The sequence below is a fragment of the Botryllus schlosseri genome, chromosome 4 (assembly GCF_051294905.1).
Source record: "Botryllus schlosseri isolate E-star chromosome 4, Bs_hap1, whole genome shotgun sequence".
Lineage (NCBI taxonomy): Eukaryota > Metazoa > Chordata > Ascidiacea > Stolidobranchia > Styelidae > Botryllus > Botryllus schlosseri.
Genome location: NC_137239.1, coordinates 8,212,232 through 8,227,920, shown reverse-complemented (window position 1 = coordinate 8,227,920; position 15,689 = coordinate 8,212,232). Strand labels below are relative to the sequence as shown.

General features: G+C 40.2%; 1 long non-coding RNA gene across 1 annotated transcript; it reads right to left on the bottom strand.

Annotated features, from left to right (window-relative positions):
* Positions 1-12,878: 12,878 nt before the first annotated feature.
* Positions 12,879-13,432, bottom strand: LOC145438119 (uncharacterized). The gene is made up of 2 exons (XR_013914829.1): positions 13,309-13,432; positions 12,879-13,059 (listed from the first exon to the last, which is right to left on the bottom strand). It is a non-coding gene; the product is annotated as an uncharacterized LOC145438119 (long non-coding RNA).
* Between the last annotated feature and the right edge of the window lie 2,257 nt (positions 13,433-15,689).

Here is a 15,689-nt window from a genome sequence, read left to right as displayed (position 1 = left end):
CGAAGCCACCCGGAGGTTTGGTTAATCACCCTATGGGGGGCCCAAGACCAACGTTTTTTTGGGGGGCTGACGAAGTGCTGTTACACGGCCCTGGTAACAAATTAATTCTACCTACGGGCACGCCCGAATATGTTTAATTAGCAATTACGTGCCCTTTATTTTCCAATACAACAGCTCACTCAGCGCTACTGGTAAATCTGATAACGTGGGCTGAGAGGATAAAACGTTTATAGCGACATATATATGTAATTACCAACTATTCATTCATGCATTATAAAAAATTTTGGCACATAGGGCGACCAGGCCACACAAACTTTGCTGACCATCGAAATCACGCTACGGGTTCTTGGGGGCGAAGCCCGCAGAAGTTTGGTTTTTCACCCTATGGGCGCGCAAGGCAATCGTTTTGGGGGGGGGGTTGACGAAGTGCTGTTACGGCCCTCCCTCTTACTCATTGTCTTTATTACATTCCCTACAATATGAGGTTAGGGGGGGGGGCGCTGGAGCACGATAATCTTTGAAAGGGGGCGCTGGAGTAAAAAAAGGTCAAGAACCACTGGTCTAGGTCAAGGTGGGTGTCTGATTCCATAGACTAGCCTACTCCAAGTCGCTTCGACAACTTCCTGTCTTTTCAATGTATCGCTTTTTTTGTGGTGTATTGAACTGATAAAAGTGCTAATAAACCAATGATGATGATGATAATAATGAAATTATAGTTGAAAGTGTGAAAAAATTTGGTAGCGAATATTCGATCTCCTCAGAAACCGAATGTATCCAAACTGCAGGCAAAAGATATACACAAATATCACTTTCCGCTCTAACTTATCTCTGTAGTGTCGAGATCAGGACATCAGGTGTCATCACTCATCACCAGGCGTGCAGATCAGGTTGATGACCCCACGAGAGATTAGCACGATGTTGAGATCAAGTCACTACCTTCGAGTAACAAGTAATTTCGAATCATTGCACCTTTTGACTCGAGTTAAGTCAAGTCAATTGATTTTCGAAAAAGTGACTCGAGTCAAGTCAAGTCACTTGATTTTTGGAGGTGACTCGAGTCAAGTCGAGTCAAGTCAAGTCAAGTCACGAGTCAAGTCACAAGTCGAGTTGCTTTTTCGAAGTATGAGGCATGATTACGTCATTGCATTATACTAGCTGTTTGAGTGGTCATCATTGATTTTGAACCGATGAACGAATATAGAGTTAAATATACACGAAGGAAGTTGCTGTAGAGGCCATCGCTTACATTATGACATGATGATCAACTAACTTTTCTGATTTTGTGTCCTGCTTTCGCGTTTCCAAAATACGTTAACCCTATCTATCTACTGGAATTCTTCATAGGTCCAGATTTCGGTAAAATAAAATCTTTTTTAAATAAAAAGTGGTCAGTTTTCGGGTGAAGAAAGATTTTTCAGGCCAATAAACTACTTCGTAAGGAACGACAGTTCCAACCAGAAATGGAGAGAAGTATAGTGCTATCCCAAAATGATGTGCGAAAACACCTAATTTACATACATGAGGGCAACCATATGTATAAATCAAGTTTTCTAATGTCATAAAATGTCAAAATTCTGATTTTTAGGTTCAAATCGTCCGTTTTTAGGTAAAAAATCGCCCTAGTTATCAGTGTTATCACTTGTCAGCTTCATGAGCGAACAAATATATATTGACGTGTTGTTGCTGTTGTTTGTGGTATTCATGGGAAGTATTGATGTGTTTATTGTGCCTGCCTTCGTTGTAATATATCCATCGAATCTGCAATGTGTCTCTGGATCCAGTCGAACCTGAAGTAATATAGCCGCATTCAGTCAGATAGCTAGGACTACGACCGAACGGCTACAAATGGCGAGCACGCACCCTGATGCTGGATCCGGTAGAGAGATGCCGCTTGCAGTAGGAGACGGATGCGGTGGACTTGGAACAAGACATTTATTGAAGAGGAAGAAGTTGCACTTGCACGGTTTTTTAACAAGTTAGCAAAAGGGATGCTTGGGAAGGAAGCGCGACAAATTGTGAAGTTATTGGACACTCGTGCTGTTGGGAAAATGGATAATGTGGCACGTGGTGGCTTGGAACATGTTTCGGTATGCTCGTCTGTTGGAAACTCTGTTGTTGATGTGACCTTGGAAGAGGAGGATTTTGAAAAACCGCATGTAGAGGAAATCGTTGATGATGTGTTGGCATGTGAGAGCAAAATGGATTCAGTGTCTGAAGAAACTGTTACTGCGCCTGTTGTTGATGATGTTGTATCCGAGATGGTAGTCATGGTACCATTGAAGTTGTGTGACGAGATAGTTGATGAAGATAATGATGATACTGATACTGATGATGATGATGATGTTTGTCAAGGTGAAGAAAGAGATGTGATGGAGGAACAATTGACTGAGGATTGTGGAGGTGAAAGTGCTGTAGTGGCTTCGTCAATTGGAAACAAGGGCTTGGTTGGTAGAGAAGTAAACGTATCGGATATACTTGGAACTTTCGAGTCGTTGATGGACTGTGAGAGGGCCATTGAACGTGTCGATGTGAATATAAAGGAGCCCTCGCACCGTAAAACTTTTACTTTGAGAGATGTTCGAATGAGATGGTGGTACATTGGGATTTGACAGCGGACTTGGACTTCGCCCCTGATGTTACATATTAGAACTGTGGCTTGATTTGATAATGAACTGCTATTGTTGATGGGTATTGACACCTCGTGTTTTTGTTTCTGTTGTTGGCTTGGTTTTAGCGCATGGTGTTATGTTGTTAGAAACTGTCTGTGGCAATTGGTTGCTTTTACGTTGTCGGTGGATTGTGTCTTGTTGTTATGTATTGTTGACAGTTGAGTGAACTTTTGGAGATATTATGGTGGCCTTTGTGTTCTTGGTGGATCTCACGAATGTATTGTATTATTGGTGGTTGTAGGACGTTGTAACAAGCCTTGCTTGATTCTATTTCTTTGTACATATTCATCCAATTTTTATACTCATTTTTTTAAATTTGTGCTCCCTCATGTCGCTTGTGAGTGATCTTTACTACTAGATCACTCAACTTGGGAACGGGGATGTGTAACCGCTCGACTCCGGAGCCATAATGACTCCGGACTATCTGGTTGCAAGACCAGTCATGCGTAAGGTAGCATGTGGTATTGGGAAAGAGGAAGTGATTGTAGTTGGATATTGGGTATTGTATGGAGTTGGTCTTGGAGTATCTTTGTGTGGAGTTGTTACTGTGTTAAGTCTTGGATTGGATTGGAAGTATTGATGTGTTTATTGTGCCTGCCTTCGTTGTAATATATCCGTCGAATCTGCAATGTGTCTCTGGATCCAGTCGAACCTGAAGTAATATAGCCGCATTCAGTTAGATAGCAAGGACTACGACCGAACGGCTACAAATGGATTGTCTTCTACAATTGTCATTTACACCAGGCCGGTATTTCTTATTTTTGATTCCGTAACTGCTGACTTGTAACACAGCGCACTTCTAGGCTTTTATGACACCGCTTACCCGGATGAGATGGCGGTGAGGAGCCTAGATAAACCTTCAACACTTACGTAGGAATTCTGGAGTCGACCGCGGTCGGGGTAGTGACTTGGAAAACATCCTTATACAAATAGACTACTTCGGAGATATTACTGCAATCGATTTAGTTACAATCATAACATTTATCGTCTGTCTCAAAATTAATTTCTTTAATACTCAACAAAAGGCGATGTGGTGAGCTTTTTGGAGGTAAGGAACTGCAATATACAATTTATTCATATTTATATTGAAGTTAACCCAACTATTTTCGGCTGACACTCGGCAATATGTTGTTCCACCACTGCAATATTTGACAGTGTTTAAATTCGTGGCGTAGCTGCGAGAAAAATCGAATTGCTACTTTGGCTTATAGGCTACTGAGGGTTCTCAGCCGCTGTAACGCGGGGCTATTTTAGTGTGTTCGTGCAACTTCCAAAGTTGCAACACGTTTTCATGACTTTATGAGCTAGGGTATAGATCTCATGAAAGATGTTTAGTTTCTAATTGCTTATATTTGACAGATGACAAAAGCAGATAAGTAGGGCCTATAGCATAACCTACTGTGCAAACTCATTTCAATTCCATATAAGCTATTTATTCAACGGATACGCCTACATCACTGACTCCTAATCTTTTGAGACTGCGACTCAAATTTAGGTTTCAGTGCCATATCGCGACCCAAGCTCACACGTCAAAAATAATGCATAATGCATGATACGTTTACGGGCGTGTATGATATTTATTAGGGGTGGTGCGAAGTTAAAGTTGAGAAAGGACAGATATGTTGTAGAGATGTAGCCTACACGATCAGGATTTCGAATTATAACCGGAGATGATTCCGACAAGTTTTCCTCAAACAGGTACGGATCCAGAGTCACATTTTTGCCCGACAGCCGGATCCGGACAGGATTCTAAATTTTTAGAGCATGAAAATGATTTTCTGTTGTTTACTTCGATATTTTGTCTGAACGTGGACTCGACTGGCTTCAGCATTGCACCGCTATTTCGAAAAATCTCTAATGGCAAACTTCAATGCATTGCCGAGGTGTAATTAGCGAAATTTCGGCGACAGAGGCAAATGGATGCTCATTTGCTCAACCTTGTGCAGGATATTTTTGAATGCGGATTTAGACATTTATGAAGAAAACAGGATCCGGATTGAATCCGAATTACATTTATTCAACATGGTTTGATCCTGATCCTGAAAAACCACGATCCATACATCTCTAATATGTTGGTGTTGTTAAATGGTGAGGGACATTCCCTACCCCCGATACAGTGGAGTTCGCACCAACCAAACAATTACATGATTCCAAGCTAGAGCGTTCGGAACCCAGGACATACCGACCCTGGAATCCCTGGATTCCAAGCGATTATTCTGATAGCGATTCAGCTACTATCATAGGAAGCATGCACAAAATTCCACTGGGCAATGCACCGCATTTTTTAATTTTACATTTTACAACTTGACAATATCAGCTGATCGTCTCGACCACTCCTCATTAGAGTGACAGTGCTACCAACGTAAATGGCGCAATAATGAATTAGTCAAACCGTTAATGGCACGGATATCTGTAATAAATCCACAAGCTGCTGTGATACGTACTTCAAAAGAACGGTTTGGTTGTAATACTATTCTGGAATAATAGCTTGAAGATGAGCTGATCGAAATTACTAGGCTGGGCGTTTTATCTTTCTTTAAAAAAAATTGTTTCTCAATTCTGCTGCAATCATACCCAAATGTCTCGTCGAAAGCATTACGCGGGATTATTACATTCGCCATCACCTATATTTGGGGAAATGGACTTACGGCACTATCGTTCATATTAGATCGAAGGCGCAGATTTTCGAGACACGATCACTTATTTCAAGAAATGCAGCTTCAGAATAGCTTTTAAATAAAAATCCACTTAATTTCAACATGAATAGCACAATGTTATTTTCAAGAAAATACATTTTGCTGCTGGTTATTACTAGCCTACAGTTAATATTTGCACAAGACAGATGACGGTTGCACGATAATCGAGGTATATTTGAACTAAAACTTTGAGGGGTCCGCTGGGGTCAGTGACGGTTGAAAAGGGGCCCACGAAGACAAAAAGATTGAGAACCACTGCTCTAGAATATTGATGAAAGTAAGCTATCCAAGCCGCCAGCGAGTGGAACGAGAATTGATTACTTTGGCGGGAAATCACGAAATGCCAGAGAGAATTTGTGGTCATTGCCGGTAATGGTTGTTTTGCGCTGTGCTTTGTTGTGTAGCGTCGTATTGGTTTGCAGCTTGCTTTGTCGATTGTACTGCAGATATGTAAAATACCCCATGTTAATGTCGCAATCAAGAGTCCGTATCAACATTACAAGCCGGTATGCAATAAATTGCGCGATGGGAGATGGTTTCCAGTGTGTTACTCTGTGTCAATTTGGTCTGTTTCATGAAATCCCTGTGACAACCAGACATGAGGTAGGCTAATCGTGATTAGTAATCGTAATCGATTACGACGATCACACTATTTTCAAATAATCATAATCTAAATCGATTACATCGCTGCAAAAAGTTAGCTCTATGAATTTCACGTTTATATGTTCTCTTTCTCTGTCCGAAAATATGGGGGGCGATGAATATATACGGAGCTTGATAAGGCAGCGATGAGTAGAAAAAGGTTAGGAAATACTGCTCTACACTGGCATTGTACATACCAAAGCCGAAGTTTCGAGACTGTGACTCAATAATTACAGTAGTAACTACGTTATCAAAGTCGAGTATCCAGGATTAGCGTGCACTGATGTGACATTAAGCTTATCGCATGAAGGATTTTTTGCAAAAGTCGATATTGGTATATGTGAATTTTTAAAGTGTTCTACCTAGATGGATAGCGACATTTGGTATTGTGTATCTAGGTTGTGCTATCCAACAGCACATTAAGTTTCGGGATTGTCACTCAATGGTCAGTTTGGTGATTTCGTTATCGAAGTCGGCAATATATCGGTGCGCGCTGATTTAACATGTACTCGACTGCGACTGCGGAATTACTACGTTAATCATCGAGTCACAGCAATAAAACTTGGTACAGGGTTAGATGACAACATCAAAATACACCATACTAAATCATGTTGCCCATCTCGATCAGACATGGGGTGATTACTTCATGAATGCAATCGATTGCGATTACGATTGCTTCTGAATGACCCGATTACGATTACGATTACGATTACAGCAAAATCAGGAAGTAGTCGAGTACGATTACATTGGAAAAGTAATCACGATTACTCACGATTACATATTTTGCATCTCAGAAGTTATATTGGAAGACAATATATGGATTGCGCGGAAAAGGCCTAATGAAATAACAAACTTCCTTTAAAATAGATGCGTCATTTGCTTGTTATGTCATAATGTACGTATTGCCCATTTTTATAGAGGACATTTTATCGCACCCAACGATTTGCATTCTTGCCAGGTCCCTGACTGCCGAACCCCAACTTTCCCAATAGCGTGAGCAGCGAGCTCGAAGGGGACTCAGAAGTATTTCGCAGATCAACTTAAATTATATGGTATTTTCGAGAGATTAAATTGACTAGAAAATTCTCTCTAGATAAGCTTGATTTTGAAATGCATACGTCTTTCCCTCACCAAAAAAGCACACATAATTTTTAGTAGGCCTGCATTTAATACAAAATTGTTTTTTTTTTCAAGTTGTGAAACTATGCCATAATTTTGTAAATACTTTCCAAAAAACATTTTGTATGAGCCTACGGACAATAACCACCCGATTTAGCCGACGTACATCGATATGGAATGGTTTGAACCCTCAAAATAGTCGGTTCAACAGTTATTGTACAGATATTTCGTCAAAGGAGCTATATTTACCCTATATTTTCAATTGTCAATGTCAATCTACATTCGTGACGTCGTGGCTTGAAAAAACAAAAAGCAAAATAAAAATATGTTTTAAACAAATACCCTGTTTTAAACATGTTTGCTTTAAATTAATTTTTGTTTTAAATGCAACCCTAGTTTATAGTAATAGGCATTTAGGTTCCAGTCAATACCGTGCCACGACACACCAAAAGACATATGCAGTTTCGACCAACACGCGGCTTCACGAAGTGTGCTACTAAAGAAAGATCTTGGCCGAAACTTTGGGTATGTGTCCATTGTCAATAGCCGCGCTGGGTGGGCGTGACTAATAGTCCGGTCCTACCAATCTGAGCCCACAATGAAAATGCTACCCGGGCACCCACAGAGCATTAAAGACATGACAATTTGTGTGTGCGTCTCATGAAAGTTTTTCTTTTAGTCTGCGACGTTTGGGATACAACAATATATTTTGATTATATAACAGACCGGAGGTCACGAATTTAACAACATACACTAAAGCAGTGGTTCCCAACCTTTTTCCACTCACGTACCATTTCGAGGTTTTATACGGTGCTCGCGTACCACCTACATAAGTTCCGTTCGATGAAAGCAGTCAAACTAGGTTCCCGCCATTAATGACGTCATAATCACGTATTTGATCTATGCGAGCCAGGTGTAAAAAACAAAACTAGATATTATCAGCCAGGGTTGATTAGGCTTACCATATTTCGGAAATGAAAAAAGAGGACACTTTTTCAGAAATTTCAGACATGCAAAACTGGAGAATTCTCAAAAACCGGTAAATTTTTTCCACTTCATGATCGGTTGACTAAAAAAAAAAAAAGGTCATCACTCCCGCTCAGAGCTCAAAATCACGTTTTTCACTCCACATTGCCAGGTGGATGACTAAAATAAAAAAAAAATAAAAAAAAAATAAAAAGTCTTCTTTTCGCTCAGAGCTGAAATCACCGCTTTCCCCTCCGATATACCCGCCGGAGCTTCACTTCTGCGCTAATTTGCGGCATATCAATCGCAATTTCCTCTAAATCTGACCTAAATTTTCAAAAAAGAGGACAAAAGGACGTATGGTAAGCCTAGGGTTGATGAATGAATGGAATTGTGTTTTCACCACCAGTCACAAGAAGACCAACATAATGAAATTACAACAAACAACAAAAGTCAATTTATTCAATGCGACAGCTGCATTTGTTTATTTTCGACTATGGTCGATGCGTCGCATACGTTTACTCAGAACCGTAACAGCATTTCGTCAGTCCTACCCAAAAACGCCGGTCTTGAGCCCCTAGCATAGGGTGAACAACCAAATTCGGGGGGGTTGGCCCCAGACACCCCATCAGGTTAGTCGTGTTCGCCGCGACTTATCACCGACATTTATTGTACCGAGAGACGCATTACTCCGCCTAAACGCGCGAGGCGCGAAAATTTTCGACAATTCATGGTTGAATTGGTAAATATGATCGGGAATTGCATATATGTTACTATCAATTTTTTATCCTCCCTGCTCACGTAATCAGATTTCCCGTTAGAGCTGAATGAGGTGTCTTATAAATTGTAGGACTCGCAAATAATAATTTAACAGATTGGGGCAGTGGTTCCCAACCTTTTTCATCTCGTGCCTCCCTTGGCCGAAATTTAAGGCAAAATTCCCCCCTTGGATAAATCTGCCAGAAGATTAAAAAAGGTCATTTTTACCGCGCAAACACCTGTTGACTGAGAGAATAAGACGGGCGGTACCTGAGTGTTTGTTTCTCACAGTGCTGTGATAACACTTTGTAGACCTGTAAAAACAATGGTCTTGGTCCCAATCAAACAAATTTTGGAAGGCTTGACTCAACAGACCCAAACACTTCCATTTGTGTTTTCGGCTAACCATGCACCAATCGCAAAATATAACTGTTGTGAAAAATCAGAATGCGTATGCATTTGGCCAATAATATTGGTACTTTCATATATAGGAGGGTTGACCAGACTCGAGTCGGACTCGAGTCATTATTTTCTGATGACTCGACTTGACTCGAGTCATTTTCTCAGAATACGGAAACGACTCGACTCGAGACAATCGGGGTATTGACTCGACTTGGACTCGAGTCATTGTGCATGACTCGAACCAAGCCATATGATTCGAGACTATAAGACGCCCAAGACCGACATTTCATTGTAATTTCGAAGAACAGTAAAGTGACCACCCGTCTATTGATCCTGGTACTTGACAATGCGACAAGAAACTGCTCAAAGTGAGGAAAATTAGTATATCATAAATCCAAATCATCCAATATCACCAAAGAGTGTTGACTGGAGTGTGACTTGGACTCGGACTCGAGTATAAAAACCACGACTCGGACTCGACCCTCTGCTCGGTGACTTGGACTCGGACTTGACACAATGGTCAATTGAAAATGACTCGATTTGACTCGAGTCAAAACTATGAAGGTGAGATTGACTTGTGACTCGGAGACTCGTGATTTGGTTTCAGCCCTGATATATTACATACACATGATCAGATTCCCTGCTGGCGCTCATTGAAATTTAGGACACCCATTACGTTTCGGCAACATTGCACCAAGTTTAACATGTCTTTTTTCGATCGGGTAGCTGTTCACTAAAAATAAAGCAAGTCTAGCGATCTCTTTGACTTGAATCGCTGACGTTGGAATATTTTGTCACTGTCTGACAATGTTGACTAGAAAATATAAGTTAAATACTTTCACTAGAGGCCTTGTTATGATAGATTCGGCACGACATTTGCTCGCTTAGGATATATTCGATTAAGAGGCCATCGCTGGCCTACAAAATTGTCTTGCGAACTGCAGCACATCTGAACTAGTTTAAAAAAAGAGGGGGAATTCGTATGTGAAAAAGAGATTTCAAATAGCATTTGAACATAATTTCAGCAAACAAAAAACAGCCATAAATAGCATACGTTTGGAGATATCTGATTGACTACATGACAGTTCGGACATGAACAATTTGGGAAATCTGTTACAATTCTAAAGTGGAATTCCTCCCTAAAAACTGCAAAATTCCTCCCAAGGGGGGAATTCCTCCCCGGTTGGGAACCACTGGATTGGGGCGTTATAATAACTTCATTACATGATGTTGTTTCGTGACCTCCTGTCTGCTATGTCAAAATATATTGAAATCGCCCTAGTTGGGGCGTTTGAGGTGCGGCAGTTACTGTCCTGCGTTTTCTCACAGCGCGTCGAAAGTCATGCATCGGCATAACAAGTCAGTTTCGTTTCTTTAGACGAGGATGAAAATCCTTGCTCGCACACCTACGTAGAAGGGAAAATTTGCAGATTGGGAATATAGCGTGAGAAGCTAGCGTCTAGTGCGAGGAGGCCATGCTAAGCCAGAATTTTATTGGAGAACAATCTTGGTGTTTCGGCTTTGCTGACTGGTCCACCTGAACTAATATCTCCCTTCGGTCGAAAGAAAAACAGAATCTACTCGCGTACCACCTGGAAGACCTTCGCGTACCACTAGTGGTACGCGTACCACAGGTTGGGAACCACTGCACTAAAGTAATTATAACAGGATACCAGCTGACGTTACAATTATAAATTATGTGCCCCCAACTCTCCAGGTAAATCTGAACATCGGGGGCAGAGAGAGGAATAACAATTAATTATAATAAAATGCGATTACCAATATTATTGACGAAATTCAGTCTTCAGCTTGAAAATATCACCCTATGGGAGCCAAAGACCAACGTTTGGACTGGGGACGAATTGTTGTTTTAGTCCTGATTCTAGCTGCAACCCACGCTAACATGATATATAAGCCCATGGATATGGCGGCAGGTCCCAATGTTGAGTAAAGAATTGTGAAATGACAATTGACGCCCGTTTCAAGTAGGGCCATATCAGAATAAGATGAAGCGAACATAAAGTTCTGCCTTCAACTTAATACAGATAATGTACTGCAAGCTGCCGTTACGAGAAACGGCAAAACGGGTCGGTTATGATATATCAGCAGCTGTTGATTTCAATGCTTCGTTGTGGAAACCGTAATGTTTTATTTGACGAGTAGGCTACAAAATTTCAAATCTTTGTCCGGTGTACGTACGTACTACATAGGCATACTGCTCGCCAAGCAGCAACGGTCAAACTGCGTTCAACTAAGCATAACCAAACATCAATACACAAGTTACTATTTTAAACTAGGCTGAGTGGTTATTAATTATCCTGCTGCGAGATACCGGCGTGTGGAACGTTTTGATAACCTGATATACAGCACGGCGGGTGTTCTTGCAATCAGACTCATGTTCGTACATCGAATATCTATTTGCCGTGGATGCTTCTTACGCAATGACTAGCAAAGCTAGTAGGCTACTTCTGACGTAATAATGAGCAATGACATTTGAAAATGAGACGTTTGTGCTATCACGAGCCTGGTATAATATCTCTTCATTGTTCACGAATGTTCAGTTTATGTCATAGTCCTTGTACAAATAAAAAGTAATCGTTCTTTCACAAAGAAATCGATTAGATATGAGAAGTAGTCGATTACGATTACGATTACTTCGGAATTTTTTCGAATGTAATCGATCGCGATTACGATTACTTGAAAATGCTGTAATCGTCGTAATCGATTACGATTAGTAATCGCGATTACCCCATGTCTGATCTCGAGATGGAGCACAGTAAAAATCAAGAAATACCAATAACGACTTGGTTTTTAATTACAGCTGCTGACGAATTGACATTAACAAAGTTATCAAATATTAAGATCGTGGTTGCTATCACATCTTATTGAGCGTCCACTTGCAACGCAATAATTTTAAGTAATCTGATCGTGACAGTCACGTGATTTTCATAGTGTACGTTCACACAGGACCGGAACAGCACTTCGTCACCCCGAATAAAAAAAACTTTCCACAATAGCATTCGATTCTTACCGGCAATTATCAATTCTAGCCTGTTTATCGTGAATTTGCGGAATCACTATGAGGACAGGCTCGTCCGTGCCTTACCTCTTCTGTCGTCGTTTATTTTTGAACGATGGAACGATAAACATGCAAATATTGCTTCTTTGAGTGTATAATGCACTGCATTTGTAATTCGTGAACATCGATAATACAAAAAAACAATCATCGACGGTTTTACAAGTTTCTTTTCCTCATCCTATATAATGACAAGTGATGCAGTGACCCTGACTGCACGTAACTGGTTTGTTTTACCAAATTATTGCTATATGTTACTCTGCTCAGCCAAAGGCTCAATGCGCCAATGCGGCATATGATGATTAGTCTCACGAAATGCAGTATGCGAAGTAAATCTGTTATAAATACGACTACATGGGGCATTTTTATGTTAAATATATATGGAAAAAGACCGTTTTATGGAACACTGTCCTTCATATTGGAAATCTTTATGGTTCATTAACTTTTACTCATTCTTGTGACTTCATTGCTCACTAAAACATTTCATGTAAGCTGTTCAGTTCAATGCATTCTGAAGATATATTTGACAATTAATTTTCGAATCCAATGTTTGTGACGATACATTTATTATCACAATGACCACATCCACGTATTACATTACACCATAATGTCCCATAGGACACAATGATAACACGCAAATGATACTCAAGACGAAATAAAGTTCCGACATCTGTATTTGTGAGAATCAATTCTTCAGCAGAGCCTCCGGATTCTTATTCTCGAATTCCCCCTATTGAAATGCAATATACATTGAGTTAAAACTCACATAGAAACGTCCCGTGCGCAAGACATAAATAGCGCACACAAACAGAAATGTGACATCCAAGATGTAAAAAATTTGCAATAAGTTATCATCAATCAATTATAAAACTTGAATATTCTTAAAATTTCCATTTGTCACATTGTGTCTTCGTGAAGTAATTTTGATTTACTGTGTGGTTGGGTCACCATATTTACAAGACTCATGTATTTTACTCACATCCTGGTTCAGCGAATTCCATCTGCGTTTTTCTGATGAATGCTTCATCAGCTCCAACTGCAATGGTCAATGCCAAAACCAAACAAATGATACTTGTCAAGCTGTTCATTCTTATATCTGTGTCAACATAAATATCATTAAAGCTTTATAATAATATTTAACGAAAGGATTCGGTAACTATGATGTCAGAAACCAAAATGGTGCTGCTTTGATATATTGTTGTTTTCAATCTTAAATTTTGAAAATGCAGTTGAAGCAATTCCATTTTGAGTGGGTATGAACGCACCACCAGATGGGATGACTTACAAGTTTTGCGATACAGGACACATATCGAACCGCTGGACATCAATATGCTCCTGTGTAAGTAAAATGAGATCGTTGCGATGTTAAAGGTCAGAGAAATTTCGAAGAGGATTGAATTTATTTCAGAAACATTGCAAATATATTGAGCACTCAATTTACGATCGCAGGATGCAGGGGGTACGTTTAAGAGCGACTCAATTTTAATCTTACGCAATGGTTCTGGGTACTTGGTACAATAAACGACGAAGACTATAGCCTATGCCATAAAATGTACCGATGGTACCTGCATCTATTTTGAGACGGTAAATTGAAGACTATGCGATAAACTAGCTATTAGAAAGGATCGAAATACAATTAGACACAGCAAATGAGGAAGAGTTTTTTCTCGTGCAAAATTTCGCGCTTCTAGAATTTCGCGGGCGCAGACTGAAATAAAGACATTGCACGCTCCATACACCTTATCGCTACACCCTGTTAAATACGCGTGATTGAAATCTTATATATAGATTATGCATATGCTCAGGAAATGCATACCTGGTATAAACTCGACAGGAAATTATTCGGATCAATATTCATTTCATTTCCCCTAACGTGACTATGCAACGATGCTTCATCACATACGAAATCCGGAGCTGTAAAGTGGCCGCCCAAACTATTCAATTATCGATAAATATGACAAGTCGTTTCAGCCGTCAATATCTTACTTTTGGTACTTCGTGTGAATTTAAACGTAAGGTCGCATGATGAGAGTGAAACATCAAATTTGAACGAATGTAGACATGACATACGCACACAGGTTTCTAACTACGGCAATTCGAACCCTTTAAATTGGGGGGAATGGCGAGCTCGAAGTGGGCCTAAAATTATTTCGCAAATCAAAGTAAACTATAGAGTATTCAGTTGTAGACTTGGTACGACTTCAAAATTTCCATCGCGCTTTCATTTATAAAAAAAGGCATTTCACGCCCACAATTACATCCCCACGACACACCAAGACTTCTGATGTTTCTGTCTACATGCGACTTTGTGAAGTGAATTACCAAATGAAACCTTGGTCGAAAACTACATCCGCATCTTGACCGGAGAGTGACGAAGTTTACTGTTTCGGCACTTGACGTACAACACATGACTGATATCATATCAACTGAAAAAACATACCCGTTACTAAAATATAATTGACTTCAGACACACATTCAGCCACCTTCGATGGCATTGGTTGATAGAATATTCTATTTATTTCTTATTGAAAATATATCAGTACACTCCAACGCTCTGCATCTCGTACACAAGGATTGCTAACTAGAAGTACGAAGTTGCAATATGGTCGCTCTGCGAAGCGCTATTCGGAGACATTAAATAAGGATGGAGCAAACCCCCGAATGGGTCTGGTTCGTGTGACCGCGAACCTTATTGAAAGGTTCTATGTGAACGCGAACGTGAACGCGTGACGTCACCTGATGTCGTATTGGTAATTTCAGCCCTACATTTCAGTAAAGCAATATATTAATGTACATGTACATGTAGGATAAAAATTTATAGCCATATATATGCATTGTCCGATCATATTCACCGATTCAGTCATGAATTATAGAAATTTCTCGCGCTTAGCGCGTTTCTGGTTGGAAAGCGGACTCATGAAAAGGTCCAAAATGTAGATGATAAGTAGCGGTAAAAAGTGTATAGCCTGAGGGGATCTGGAGAGCGAAGCCCCCAGACGTTCGATTTATCGCCATATGGGGATCCAAGACCAACGTTTTGGGGGGGGGGGGGCTGACGAAGTGCTGTTACGATCCTGCTTACACCTCAGCGGTCTAGGCTAGACCAGACAATGTATCAGGCGTATGGCTATTGCTACATTTATATTGATCAGAGTGTAGGAATGATGGATACCGTACGCCTACTAGAATTTTCACAATAAACAACGACATATTCTTCATCGATTTTGGTGATTGGTTGAACGATCACAATTAGCTGACTATCTAAATGTGGTGTATTTCGTTTTTGATGTATTTCGTGATTGATGGCCAAGCTCACAGCACAGAGTCACTAAATATTCAAAATGCAAAGCTGAATATTTC